At 51.2% G+C, this 11709-nt stretch overlaps 2 non-coding genes across 2 annotated transcripts; one reads left to right on the top strand and one right to left on the bottom strand.

The window, feature by feature from the left end:
* The first annotated feature begins 842 nt into the window (after positions 1-842).
* TRNAT-CGU lies at positions 843-916 on the top strand. Its single transcript has one exon. It is a non-coding gene; the product is annotated as a tRNA-Thr (tRNA).
* A 1582-nt stretch (positions 917-2498) lies between these two features.
* TRNAM-CAU lies at positions 2499-2570 on the bottom strand. Its single transcript has one exon. It is a non-coding gene; the product is annotated as a tRNA-Met (tRNA).
* Between the last annotated feature and the right edge of the window lie 9139 nt (positions 2571-11709).

The raw sequence follows: 11709 nt of genomic DNA, 5'->3' as shown, positions 1-11709 counted from the left end.
CTCAGAGACCCCTGTGGCTTTGCTTCAGCAAGTCTCCTTCTCCAGGTCTCTCTTTGAGGACTGAGAGAGTATTCGGGTTCAGGCACGTGAGTGCCAGGAGGAACCTCTTCCGAGTTTTCTCCTTCCCTTTTAGTGATTTTACGAGAAAACAGCCATCCCTGTTTAGAAAGTAAGAGCCTCCTCGAGGGAAGGGGTGTCATGGAGGTATCACAGTTCAGATGCCGGTGCCCCCCCCCCCCCCACCATGTAAGGAAGTTCCCACCACCCTGCTCTGTGTTCGCTGTGCGGGAGAGAGCAGCATCCACGGCAGTGATTTGCTCCTGGCTGCTGGAGCAGAGCAGCAGGCTCAGCTGTCAGAACTTCCCAGAGCTATGAAAGGGAGGGGCCCATGGCTCTGTAGCAGGAATGCAGGGCAGGCGAGTTCACGGCAGGCATTGTGGGATACTGGGGAAGGCGAGTTATGGTGATATAATGAACAGCAGTGTTTACTCTGTCACTTTAAGTTTGCTGCAAAAAGCTCTAGACCTCTCATCGAAGTCGTTTTATTTTGTCAGCAAAACAGGGCAGTTTTGTCGCCAGACGTGGCATTGCAGTGTATACACCAGCCACAAGCTGCCGACCAAGGGAGCGTTGTGTGTTTTTCACACACCTGAGCAATATAATTCTGCTGAAACAACTTTGTAGTGCAGACCTGGCCAAAGATTCACTCACACACAGCTTGCAAGGAAAACATCACCTGCTCCTCTGCTTTGCAGAATCCAAACACAACCAAAGCTTGTCAGGCCCTGGTGGCGATGGCAGGGAGTCAGGTGTGTGCAGAGAGTGTGTTTTAACTACATACAGGCACCATGGCTTAGCTGGTTAAAGCATCTGTTTCGTAAACAGAAGATCCTGGGTTCAACTCCCAGTGGTGCCTTGTACACTGGTTGTTGGAGCACCTGTTATTGACTGCTGTCAGAAGACAAGGTTCAGAACTAGGTAGGCTTTTGATCTAGCCCAGTTTGCATCAAGGACACAATAACTGTACCTGGCATTTGAGGCCTGAGAGCTTCACCCTTGCCTGAAAAGTACCCACCATTAACGGGTCTGGATTCCAAATGCAAAAACCTTGTGGGAAATAGAAATGGATGTATGTTTTCTTTTTGCATGTGCTGTTCCTGGTGTGTAAAGACAGAGGCATTTTTGAATCTCTTAGAATTGTTCTTAGTGCTGCAGTGCTGAAATCACTCTCACTAACTTTATGCCATGCCATCTCTTTCGCAGTATATTTTGACCCTGGGAGGTAAAAGGCTGCTCTTTATGTGGTGTTATGCAGTGAGGTAGCAAACATTGATTGCAGAGGTGGTGCGTGTGCCACAAAAATCGTTCCCCTCTTCCCTCCCCTGATCTGGTCCCAGAGTCCATGATTTGCATAAACCCACCCACTGACCAGTGACTAACAATTTCGCCCTGCTAACTCTTCCAGCAAAACAGGCCAAAGAAAGTGTATGCGAGCGCTGTACCACAGCCCCGGTGCTCTTTTCGGTTCCTTCCCACAGAACTTTCGCTCCATAGCAGTCCAGTTCCTTGCTGTTGCTTGGCTAACCACTGCATGCGTGTGCTATACGGTACCCTGAGCTGATTCCTGACTTTTGTGCTCAATGCAGCCTGGCCTGTCTGTGTCTCTATGGCGCAAAGGGTCAGCGCGTTCGGCTATTAACCGAAAAGATGGTGGTTTGAGCCCACCCAAGGACAGCGCTAAGCCCGTGCTACTTCCTTGCTTCCTCAAGGCCTGTGGGGAGCCTCAAAGGTCCCATTTTGCTGACTCTTGACCTCAGTGCTTTCAGCTGGTGGTCCAAAGAGCGGGCTGGATGCCATTCAGAAACCCATCTGCCAGCAGCCGTGCCGGAGGCTCAGGCTTAATCCTCAAGGCCGAGCACAAAAACTTTCAGCCGGGAACATTTCGCTCCCTTCCCGCCTCCGCCAAAGCGGCAAGGGAGAAGCGGAAGAGACACGCCTGCTCAAAGACGCCTCCCTCCCACTTCCCTGTACGCTGTACAAAGCTCTTGGCCTGCCTCATGCCTCGTCAGGAAAGCGTAGCCATGCGGCCCAAGCCTGAGTCACATCCGCAGCCTGGCCCGCCCCGCCCCGGCTGACGGCGCGCAGAGCCATGCGAGTCAAAGGCAGGTCGAGTCGGGAGCCTCGGTTCTTTCCCCTGACAGCCACACACACAGCGCTGCCTAGCGCCCCGAGAGCCTCCCTCGTGTTCTCCCGCAGCAGCCGCCTGCCGGTGTGGGTGGGAAAAGGGGACCAGGAAGCACTGCAGCCTCATTCCGGGACAGGAGGCCCTCGCCACGCCTAGGCCTGCCTCTTGCCTTCAGCCCAGGCAGCCAGAGGTGCCGGGGAGCTCCCTGGCAGGCCGCCGCTTCGCCTCAGCCACCTCTTGCCTCATGGCCTAGGCTCTCTGCTGGTCACCGGCTCGCTTGAAGGCCCAGAGGGAAAAGAAACAAGCGCATGCGTAGCAGAGGATGGTTTCGATCCATCGACCTCTGGGTTATGGGCCCAGCACGCTCCCGCTGCGCCACTCTGCTGGTTCTGCATATCCTCCCCCTGCCACCTAGCCGCCACTATCCGGATTAGTGCCTTACACGCTCTCGCGCTGGCAGGCAGATGCGCAGGCTGCTAGGCAGCTGCCCTGGTCACAGGATTTTACAGCTTCTACAGGGTAAAAAGGATCTATTTGGGGTTTGGACCCCATTGGGAGCTGGGTAGCTGAGTGCCGGAGACGGGAGCACTTCTTAAACTGTTTTCAGTTAAGCTTTCAAACTTGTGAGGGACGAGGTTCAGCCTTGGATCCGTGTCTGCAGCAGGCAAGCACCTCTGGCTCAATCGGCCCCCCGCCGTATTAGCAGACTAAAACGCGGAGCGAACGCACACGCCTTGCAAAGGAACAGGAGCCGGGATCTCGAACAAAAGTCAACATTTTATTAAGATGTCGTTCAAAGAAAAAAAGTGTACGGTACAGAGTTTCGGCGTAGAAGTTTCTGGTGCTCAGGGAACAACGTACAGCTTACCCAAGGGGTGCGAAGTTTGATTTAAGATCGGGTGGCGTAAGGAATACATAATCTGCAATAGCCCTGACTGGGGGTAAAAGGTTAACGTACAGACACTGAGTTAGGAGGGTATGTTGTCCATATGAGGGCTACGTTCGGGTGTGGAGTATAACGAGCGGATACGACGATGAGGATGGATTGACCCGCGTTTGGTGAGTTTTAACGTTCGGTGTTTTGGAATCTTTGCCACAATCTAGTTGAAGCAGGGTCAGTAATGAAGTCTACCCTGCCATCTGTTGGTGATCTGTCGTCAAGGCCTTTTGGGGCTGATGTCATTTGCATGGTTACACCCACCCCGGATTGCATGATGGGAGTGCTTGTCCAAACGGTCATTTCAGCTGCTGCGGGATCCCCAGTCTCTTTGTTATTGGGGCAGGAGTAATGCAGTGTATTTTCCCTGTTGATTTTGGATCAAGGACAGAGTAACTGTACCTGGCATTTGAGGCCTGAGAGCATCACCCTCACCTGAAAAGTACTCACCATTAAGGGGTATGGGTTCCTAAGGGCAGCACATGGTAGGAGGTAGAAATGGATGTTTGTTGGTGTCTTGCAGGTGCTGCTGATGTCCTTTCTGCTGTCCCTGGTGTGGAAAGACAGGTGGTTTTGAATCCCTTAAAATTGTTGTTAGTGCTGCAGTTGCTCGCCCTAAGCTTATGCCGTTAGATCTCTTTCACGGTGTATTTTGGTCCTGAGTGGTAAAAGGTGTGTTGTTAGGGAGTGAGGTAGCAAAGGTTAGTTGCAGAGGTGCTGCGTGTGCCACAGAAGTCGTGTGCCCCCCCCCACCCCGCTCCGGTCCAAGAGTCCAGTATTTGCATAAACCCACCCACTGACCTCTGACTACCAATCTCGCTCTGCTAACTCTTCCAGCAAAACTTTTCTGCCAGGTTCTCATTCCAAACTGTATTGCTATGAACTTAAGCTTTTAAATAGCATCACAGTCCACTTCCTTCAGTATATCTCAATTTTTCACTTATCTGTCTAAGATTTTAAGTGCATGTTTTAACACACTATTTGTAGTGGAATAATAATTAATTCTATTTTTCAACTAAAGAGAGAAGAAAACGATAAAATGTGTATTTAGAGAGTTCCGCAGAATCTCAGGATGTTAAATACATATATTTTCAATCTCTTAAATTGCTAGTCTTTGGAACCCATGTCCCTTGTCTATCGATTTTTATGTAGGTTCGGGTGAGTCCCGAAATCATGAACTGCTAAGTACCGTTCTACTGGTTTTGATTCATATGACCAGGATTACTACACTTTATTACTCCTGCCCTATTAAGAAAGTGTTTGGGGATCCCACAGCAGCCAAAATCACCATTTGGACAAGCACCCCCATCATGCAATGCGGGGTGGGTGTGACCATGCACATGAGCAACCAAAAGCCTTTACAACACATCACCAACAGATGGCAGGGTAGAGTTCATTCTGACCCTGCTTACATCCTCCCCACAGCCAAGAGTTGGTGGTCCTGATAAATCACACTCCCTATTATACCAGCTCATTGGTATTGAATGCTGAAGTTATGGCTAGCAAAAGTAGCCACCCATCTCTGCCCTGTAGCATCCAGCTTAGCCCTTCTTAACACATAAGTCAGTGGATTGTTCTCTGTGCATACCTGAAACTGAGCACCAGACAAGTAGTCTCAAAATTTCTCAATGATGGCCCATTTCAAGGCCAAGAACTGCAGCCGGTGGATGGGATAGCGAGTTTTGCTATCAGACAGTCCTCAGCTGGCAAAGGCTACAGATTTACATTTACCTTCCACTTCCTGGTAGGAGAGTGCTCCCAGACCCTCCAAACTGGCATCAGCATGCAGGATACTGTTTGTTTGGTCAGCAAGGACTAGGACTGGCACATGAATCAGGCAAATAATGATTTCCCGTAAAGCCCTGTCACATCTCTCATCCCGCCATGTCCCCAATGGAGAGGAGAGGAGCCCCCTCCCCTGTCCCAGGCCAGGCGTACCAGATCTGTGGGGGCAGATGTCCATGGCCCAGCCCAGGTGAGCTGGAGCTGCTGGGGAGAGAAGTTCCTTCCTCAGCCCAAGCCCACCAGAGTTGATGTTGCAGTGGGGGAGAGGTATTTCTCACCTGGTTTTTAGATGCTCTGATGAGAGCGAGCAGAAGAAAGATTTTTCTTCTCCTTACATTTCAAATTCTCCACCCCCACCCCTAACCATTTTCTGCTCTAGCCTGATCTCTCTCTTATGTGTCCAGGGCCATCCTTACCCATAGCCAGCTGCCTAGGGCACCACTAGGTGTGGGGGCACTGCTCTGCTGGGAGCCTGGACAGACGGAAGCAGTGGAGCATGTAAGAGCAGGGCTGCTGGGTCCTAGAGAGAGCCAAATGCAGCACAGTCTGAGGGAGGGGATTGGCTGCTGGGGTCTCTGGGAAGGGGAGGGGTTGGGGAGGGAGCTCACCTGTGAGTGTGACTCTTTCCCCTGGCTGAGGTGAGGTGAGGCAGGCCCTGCGGCTCTGGAACCAGTATCCTCTGTTGTCCCCCATAACATCCATTCTTCTCCCACCCTGCCCCATGGAGCACCCCCTCCTTTCTCCCTCCTCCCCAGGAGCATCCCTCTCTCTCTCCTCCCTCCCCTCCATCAGGGATGGGTTGGGTGAGGTGCTGGGGGGTAGGTGGGGGGAGGAGGCTGGCTGGCTGCCTGCTGAGGAATGAAAGTGAAAGTAACTCACTTCTTGGGCAGTGAGCCAGGATTGGAATGTCACACGGGGCTGGGCTGGGGTTAGCCAGATGTGTGAAAACTCAGGACAGGGGGTTGGGATAGGGTGAGCAGATATCCCTATTTTATAGGGCCAGTCCCAATTTTGGGGTCTTTTTCTTATATAGGCTCCTTTTACCCCCCACCCCCTGTCCTGATTTTTCACACTTGCTGTCTGGTCACTCTGGGTGGGGGTAAATGGTGCCTATATAAGACAAAGCCCCAAATATCGGGACTGGCCCTATAAAATCAGGACATCTGGATCTGGTCAACCTACCTGGGGAGCATGTCTCCCCCGGGCTGGCAGCTGCCACCGATCCACCTCATCCGGGGGGAGCTGTACAGGGCAGGATGAGCTGCTGTGGCTCCATGGGTGACCTGTCCCTGAGATCAGATGCTGTGCTAACTTCACCATGGTCCGTAAGGCTGGTGGTGGTGCCCATTGGCGTGTGATTGGACCTGAGGGTTTGCTGCTGCTGTTGCCACTCTGCACCCCAAGAGGTGGATTTTGGGGTCTACTGCAGCTGTTGGACCAGCAGTATGAAAGCAGTACTGTGTTGCCATTTAGATTGTCATTTAACAACTTTGTTTGCCAAAAATTCTTGCTAACAATCCTGAATCCAATTTCAATATATTTTTTAAAAAAAGTCAATCTCTTAGCCAAAAACAGAAAATTAAGTTGTTGACAATTATTAGTGACAGGTTTGGTTTGAGGCAGGGAGTAGGCCAGTTTTCATCAGAGAAACAAAAAATGTTGACTGACTTTCCTATAGCCTGTTACTCCTGATAAGAGCCCTCCAACAACTGTAATATGCTCATCTCCTTACTAGCGTATAAAGCAGGGGTCGGCAACCTATGGCACACATGCCAAAGGTGGCAGGTGAGCTGATTTTTGATGGTACGCAGCGGCAGGCTGAGTGGCTCAGCCCATCACTGCTCTGGGGTTCCGGCTGCTGCCCTATTGCCAGCTGGGATACCGGCCGTCGGCCCCTCTCAGCACCTGCTGCTGGCCTGGGGACCCCCAAGGAACCCCAGGCTGGCAGCGGGCTGAGCAGGCCGGCAGAACCACTCAACCTGCTGTCAGCCTGGGGTTCCATTCACTCAGCCGGCAGCGGGCCGAGTGGGCTGGTGGCGGGCTGAGCAGGGCCGGTGGAGGGTTGAGTGGCTCAGTCTGCTGCCAGTCTGGGGTGCCGGCAGTACTCAGCCTACTGCTACGCCGGGGTTCCTGCTGCCGGCCCCTTGCCAGTGAGGAGCCCAGCCGCCGACCCCTGTCTGCCTCCTGCGAGCCTGGGTGAGCAGAACCCCAGGTTGGTAGCGGGCTGAGGGGGGTTGGCGGCCGGGATCCTGGCTGGCAGGAGTTGGTGGTCAGAACCCCAGACCAGCAGCGGGCTGAACAGGGCCTGGGATCCTTGTCTAGGGTTCCAGCCACCAGTCCCACTCAGCCGCTGCCAGTCTGGGGTTCCATTTACTCAGCTGGCAGTGGCCTGAGCAGGACCGGTGGCCAGGACCTCAGATAATAGTTTATTTATATAATATACACATAGAGAGAGACCTTCTACAAACGTTAAAATGTATTACTGGCACGAGAAAACTTAAGTTACAGTGAACTTGGCACACCACTTCTGAAAGGTTGCCGACCCCTGGTATAGACTGACCATATGTTGTACTAAGATTCTCCTGCTTTTTTTTTCCTGTGAGTCTGTATAGCTTTTGCCAGCCCAGAAGTTGGGCAGCCAATGTTTTACGTTTTCACAATGTTTTCTCCAACTTTCATAAAGTAAATTCATTATGAGTTAAAAAGGCCAGGGACACTTCCTTGTGAAGAATCTGTACAGCAGATCATGCTAGAGCTGTGAAAATGTCAGTTTTTGATGGAACTTTAGAGGCAGTGATTTATCATTTATTTTATCATGTGAATGTGCTGCTATTGCTAATGTCTTTCCAAACAAAATAAGGCACAATAGGACTTCTGTAACATTTCTGTGCTACCTTAATCTAGATGAGATGATGCTGTGCTGACTTCATTTTGGTCACTTTGTGCTTTACCTAGCAGTAAAACTAGGGTTATATTTTCCCACTGTTTGGAAACCCAGCTTATTAAACTGATTTTGCAGCCAAAAAAGCCAGAAAGATTGCTTTTAATTAAAAACAAATTTTGGTTCAATACCTCTTCATATAAATTTCCAATAAAAATTAGACAAATTAAAAAAATTATATTATTTGCATCATTCTGTCAAATCAGAATTTTTTCTATAGTGCTACTTCTTTAGTGCTAGTGCATCAGCATTACAGCGTGCTTCATTATGTTAAACTGGTTTTAATAACGTGAATGTGGCAAGTTTTCCAATACTGTATGCTTATATTTGTGTTGCTAAGAGCAGATCAGGCACAGGGGCACCAGTTTCATAATCTCGCCTAGGGCACCATAAATCCTAAGGACGGCCCTGGTGTGAGGAGATGGGGAGGGAGGAGGAGCCGAGCCTTGGCTGAGGCAGCAGTGAGAGGGGCTCCTGGAGCGTGTGAGGAGATGGGGAGGGAGGAGGAGCCGAGCCTGGGCTGAGGCGGTGGTGAGAGGGGCTCCTGGAGCGTGTGAGGAGATGGGGAGGGAGGGGGAGCCGAGCCCGGGCTGAGGCGGCGGTGAGAGGGGCTCCTGGAGCGTGTGAGGAGCCAGGGAAGGAGGAGGAGACGAGCCTGGGCTGAGGCGGCGGTGAGAGGGGCTCCCGGAGCGTGTGAGGAGATGGGGAGGGAGGAGGAGCCGAGCCTGGGCTGAGGCGGTGGTGAGAGGGGCTCCTGGAGCGTGTGAGGAGATGGGGAGGGAGGAGGAGCCGAGCCCGGGCTGAGGCGGCGGTGAGAGGGGCTCCCGGAGCGTGTGAGGAGATGGGGAGGGAGGGGGAGCCGAGCCCGGGCTGAGGCGGTGGTGAGAGGGGCTCCTGGAGCGTGTGAGGAGATGGGGAGGGAGGAGGAGCCGAGCCTGGGCTGAGGCGGCGGTGAGAGGGGCTCCCGGAGCGTGTGAGGAGCCGGGGAAGGAGTGGGAGCCGAGCCTGGGCTGAGGCGGTGGCGAGAGGAGCTCCCGGAATGTGTGAGGGAAGGAAGTGGGGACCAGGATGCAGGGAGGAAGGCGAGGTCCTGCTGCCGCTGCCACTCCGGGCGGCGCCGCATTTCCCTGCCAGAGTGGGCTGGGCAGGGCGTTGCTGGGCTGGGCAGGGGGCGTGGATCCTGGCTCGGGCGAGTGCCTGCTCCAGGGCTGGCTCCGGGCAATGCCGCCCCAAGCAAAAAAATAAAAAATAAAAATAAAAAAAGGCGGGGCGGAGTGTAGCCCCTTAGAAAGTGCCGCCCCAAGCACATGCTTGGAGGGCTGGTACCTAGAGCCGGCCTTGCTGATAGCTTTGGATCCAAAAGCAAGCCCGAAAGCCTGTATGAATGCAAATGACCTAGCTGATGGTGGAAGGAGAGATCTGCCCATAAGTAGCAGCATAAAGGAGCTGCAAATAATGAATACATCTGGTCAGCAAACAAGCTACTGGAAGATTCAGATTGTGGCCCTCCAGGAAAGGGAGGTGAAAAAACAAGTCAAGCCTGAAAATAAGGGGGACAGGTTAACCCTAAGGGGGTGTGTGTGTGTGTGTGTGTGTGTGTGTGTGTGTGTGTGTGTGTGTGTGTGTGTGTGTGTGTGTGTGTGTGTGTGTGTACAGTGCTAAAGCTAAATCTAAAGGTGTCTTTCACCACCTGAGAATAAACTTAAAGCTTAGTACAGCAGAGAAACTATTGCAAACCTGGTCTGTTGTACAAGAGGGGACACTGAGGCACACCACCTCATGAATTTCATAAATGACCAGCGAGTGGGGTAATTCACTATCTGACGATAGACCACAGTAAGGACAGCCTGGAGGTAATTATTCTGTTTTTCCTGCAATTAGCAAGGACATTTGTAAAAGGAAGTGGTATTATTATTAAGCACTAATCTGTCCCCACCAACAGGAGGGAGGGGTGGAAATTGTTTCTTTTGTTTTTCAGACACTCTACAAGCAAGCTGGCACCAGCAAAAGGATAACCCATAATACCATGAATCTATGTTTTGTGTTGTTTGTCTGTGGTGTTTGTCTTGTTGTTAGCATTGTTGTGTTTCAATTAACAGAAAAACCTCATGACATGAGTGGGGATGGCTTCAAAGGTTGACCTGGGGGAAGATATGTATGGAAATTCAAAATGCTCGACAAGGAGGCCAGCACCTGTGTAATAGCTACCGTGGTATCTGGAAGTGAATTGGCAGCTAAGGTGGGCCCCACAAGCCGTATGGGAATAATGAGAAGAGGATTTGCTCTCTGGGAATCAATGGAGGGGTGTATAAAATGGTGTAAATCCAGAGAAGATGTTTGCATGTGCCCCTCCCTGATGGCCGTGGAGGAGCACACCCAATGGCCCGTGGCAAGGGTTGACAATTGGGTGTCTGTGTATGAGGTGTTTTGCTGGAAATGTACATATTACTGGGGGCACAATTACACCAGCCCCTAACCAAATTCCACACTACACGCTGCTCTCTGGGCTTTGGTGCACAGATAGACCTGTGAATCTTACTGCTGTGAATAATCGAACCAGCGCATACAGCCTGATTCCACACCATGTGGTTAAGTTGGTTTGGACAATAACCCATTTCTCTGTGGACATTCAATGGAGTTATGATATGGACAAAAGCACAAAAACCTGCAGTGGCAGCGTATTGCAACTGCCAGCAACTGGACATGTTAAGAGCTTGACCCCGTCGAAGGAGGAGAGCAGGTGTTTCGGTGGTGGCCGGGATGTTGGACCATGCGGCAGTGCTCAGGTCTCTCGGTGTTGCTGTGGATTATTACAGCGGCTGGTGTATTGCTAAGTATACTTGTGTTACGTTGCCTATGGAAATAACCTAGAAGTAATGGAGTAAGCCCCTCCCCCCCTGTACTAGACAACTTGGACCCAACCTTCCCAGGCCCACTATAGTGGGAAGTCTGGAACGCTAATTGGAACAGGTGTGGCACGCCCGTACGAGAGACGGTGCAGGGCACTGTACTACGCACGGGGCAGTGGGACAAATGGAATATCAACACCTTCCACCTTGATGCCTGGCCCTGTCAGGAAATGTGTCACCATATGTCCTATCACAGCAGCAAAGAATCCTGTGGCACCTTATAGACTAACAGACGTTTTGCAGCATGAGCTTTCGTGGGTGAATACCCACTTCTTCGGATGCAAGTCTTGCATCCGAAGAAGTGGGTATTCTGCATGCTGCAAAACTCATGCTGCAAAACGTCTGTCTATAAGGTGCCACAGGATTCTTTGTTGCTTTTACAGATCCAGACTAACACGGCTACCCCTCTGATACTTGACATATGTCCTATGTTTTGCTAAGGGGGAGAATGGGAGCAGGGGATGGGAACACTGAGGAAGGAATGGAATCATTGCTTGCTGGAAGTTCAATCTAATAAACATCTCATTGTTTGCACCTTCGGACTTTGGGTATTGCTGCTCTGTGTGTATGCAAGAAGGACCTGGTAATGAGAGGGTGAAGAGATAAACCCTCTAACACTAACTAACATCTAACACATTTCAACCTCTTCTTTTCACACCATTGCTCATTCTCAGGGGCTGCTTTGTCTCTAGACAGATCCATTCTCTTTCAGGACGGCCTTGCTCTTTCCATCTGTTTCACTCACTGAGGTGTGGGAGTAAACACTCCCCTTCCCTCTAGTCTCAGACAAACACTAGCATTAATTGTTTGCTACTGAGGGGTTAGAAAACATTTGTCAAGATGCCATTTCTGGGGCATTTTTCCCAAGATCCAGTATTTTGTGTTCAAACATCTCCCAGCTTCCTTGGTGAAAATAAGGCCAAGGTTTCCTTGCAATACAGAGGCAGTTTTT

The sequence above is a fragment of the Mauremys reevesii genome, linkage group 12 (genome assembly GCF_016161935.1).
Source record: "Mauremys reevesii isolate NIE-2019 linkage group 12, ASM1616193v1, whole genome shotgun sequence".
NCBI lineage: Eukaryota > Metazoa > Chordata > Testudines > Geoemydidae > Mauremys > Mauremys reevesii.
Note: the sequence above shows the minus strand (reverse complement) of the source record. Positions and strands in the feature narration are given on the sequence as shown.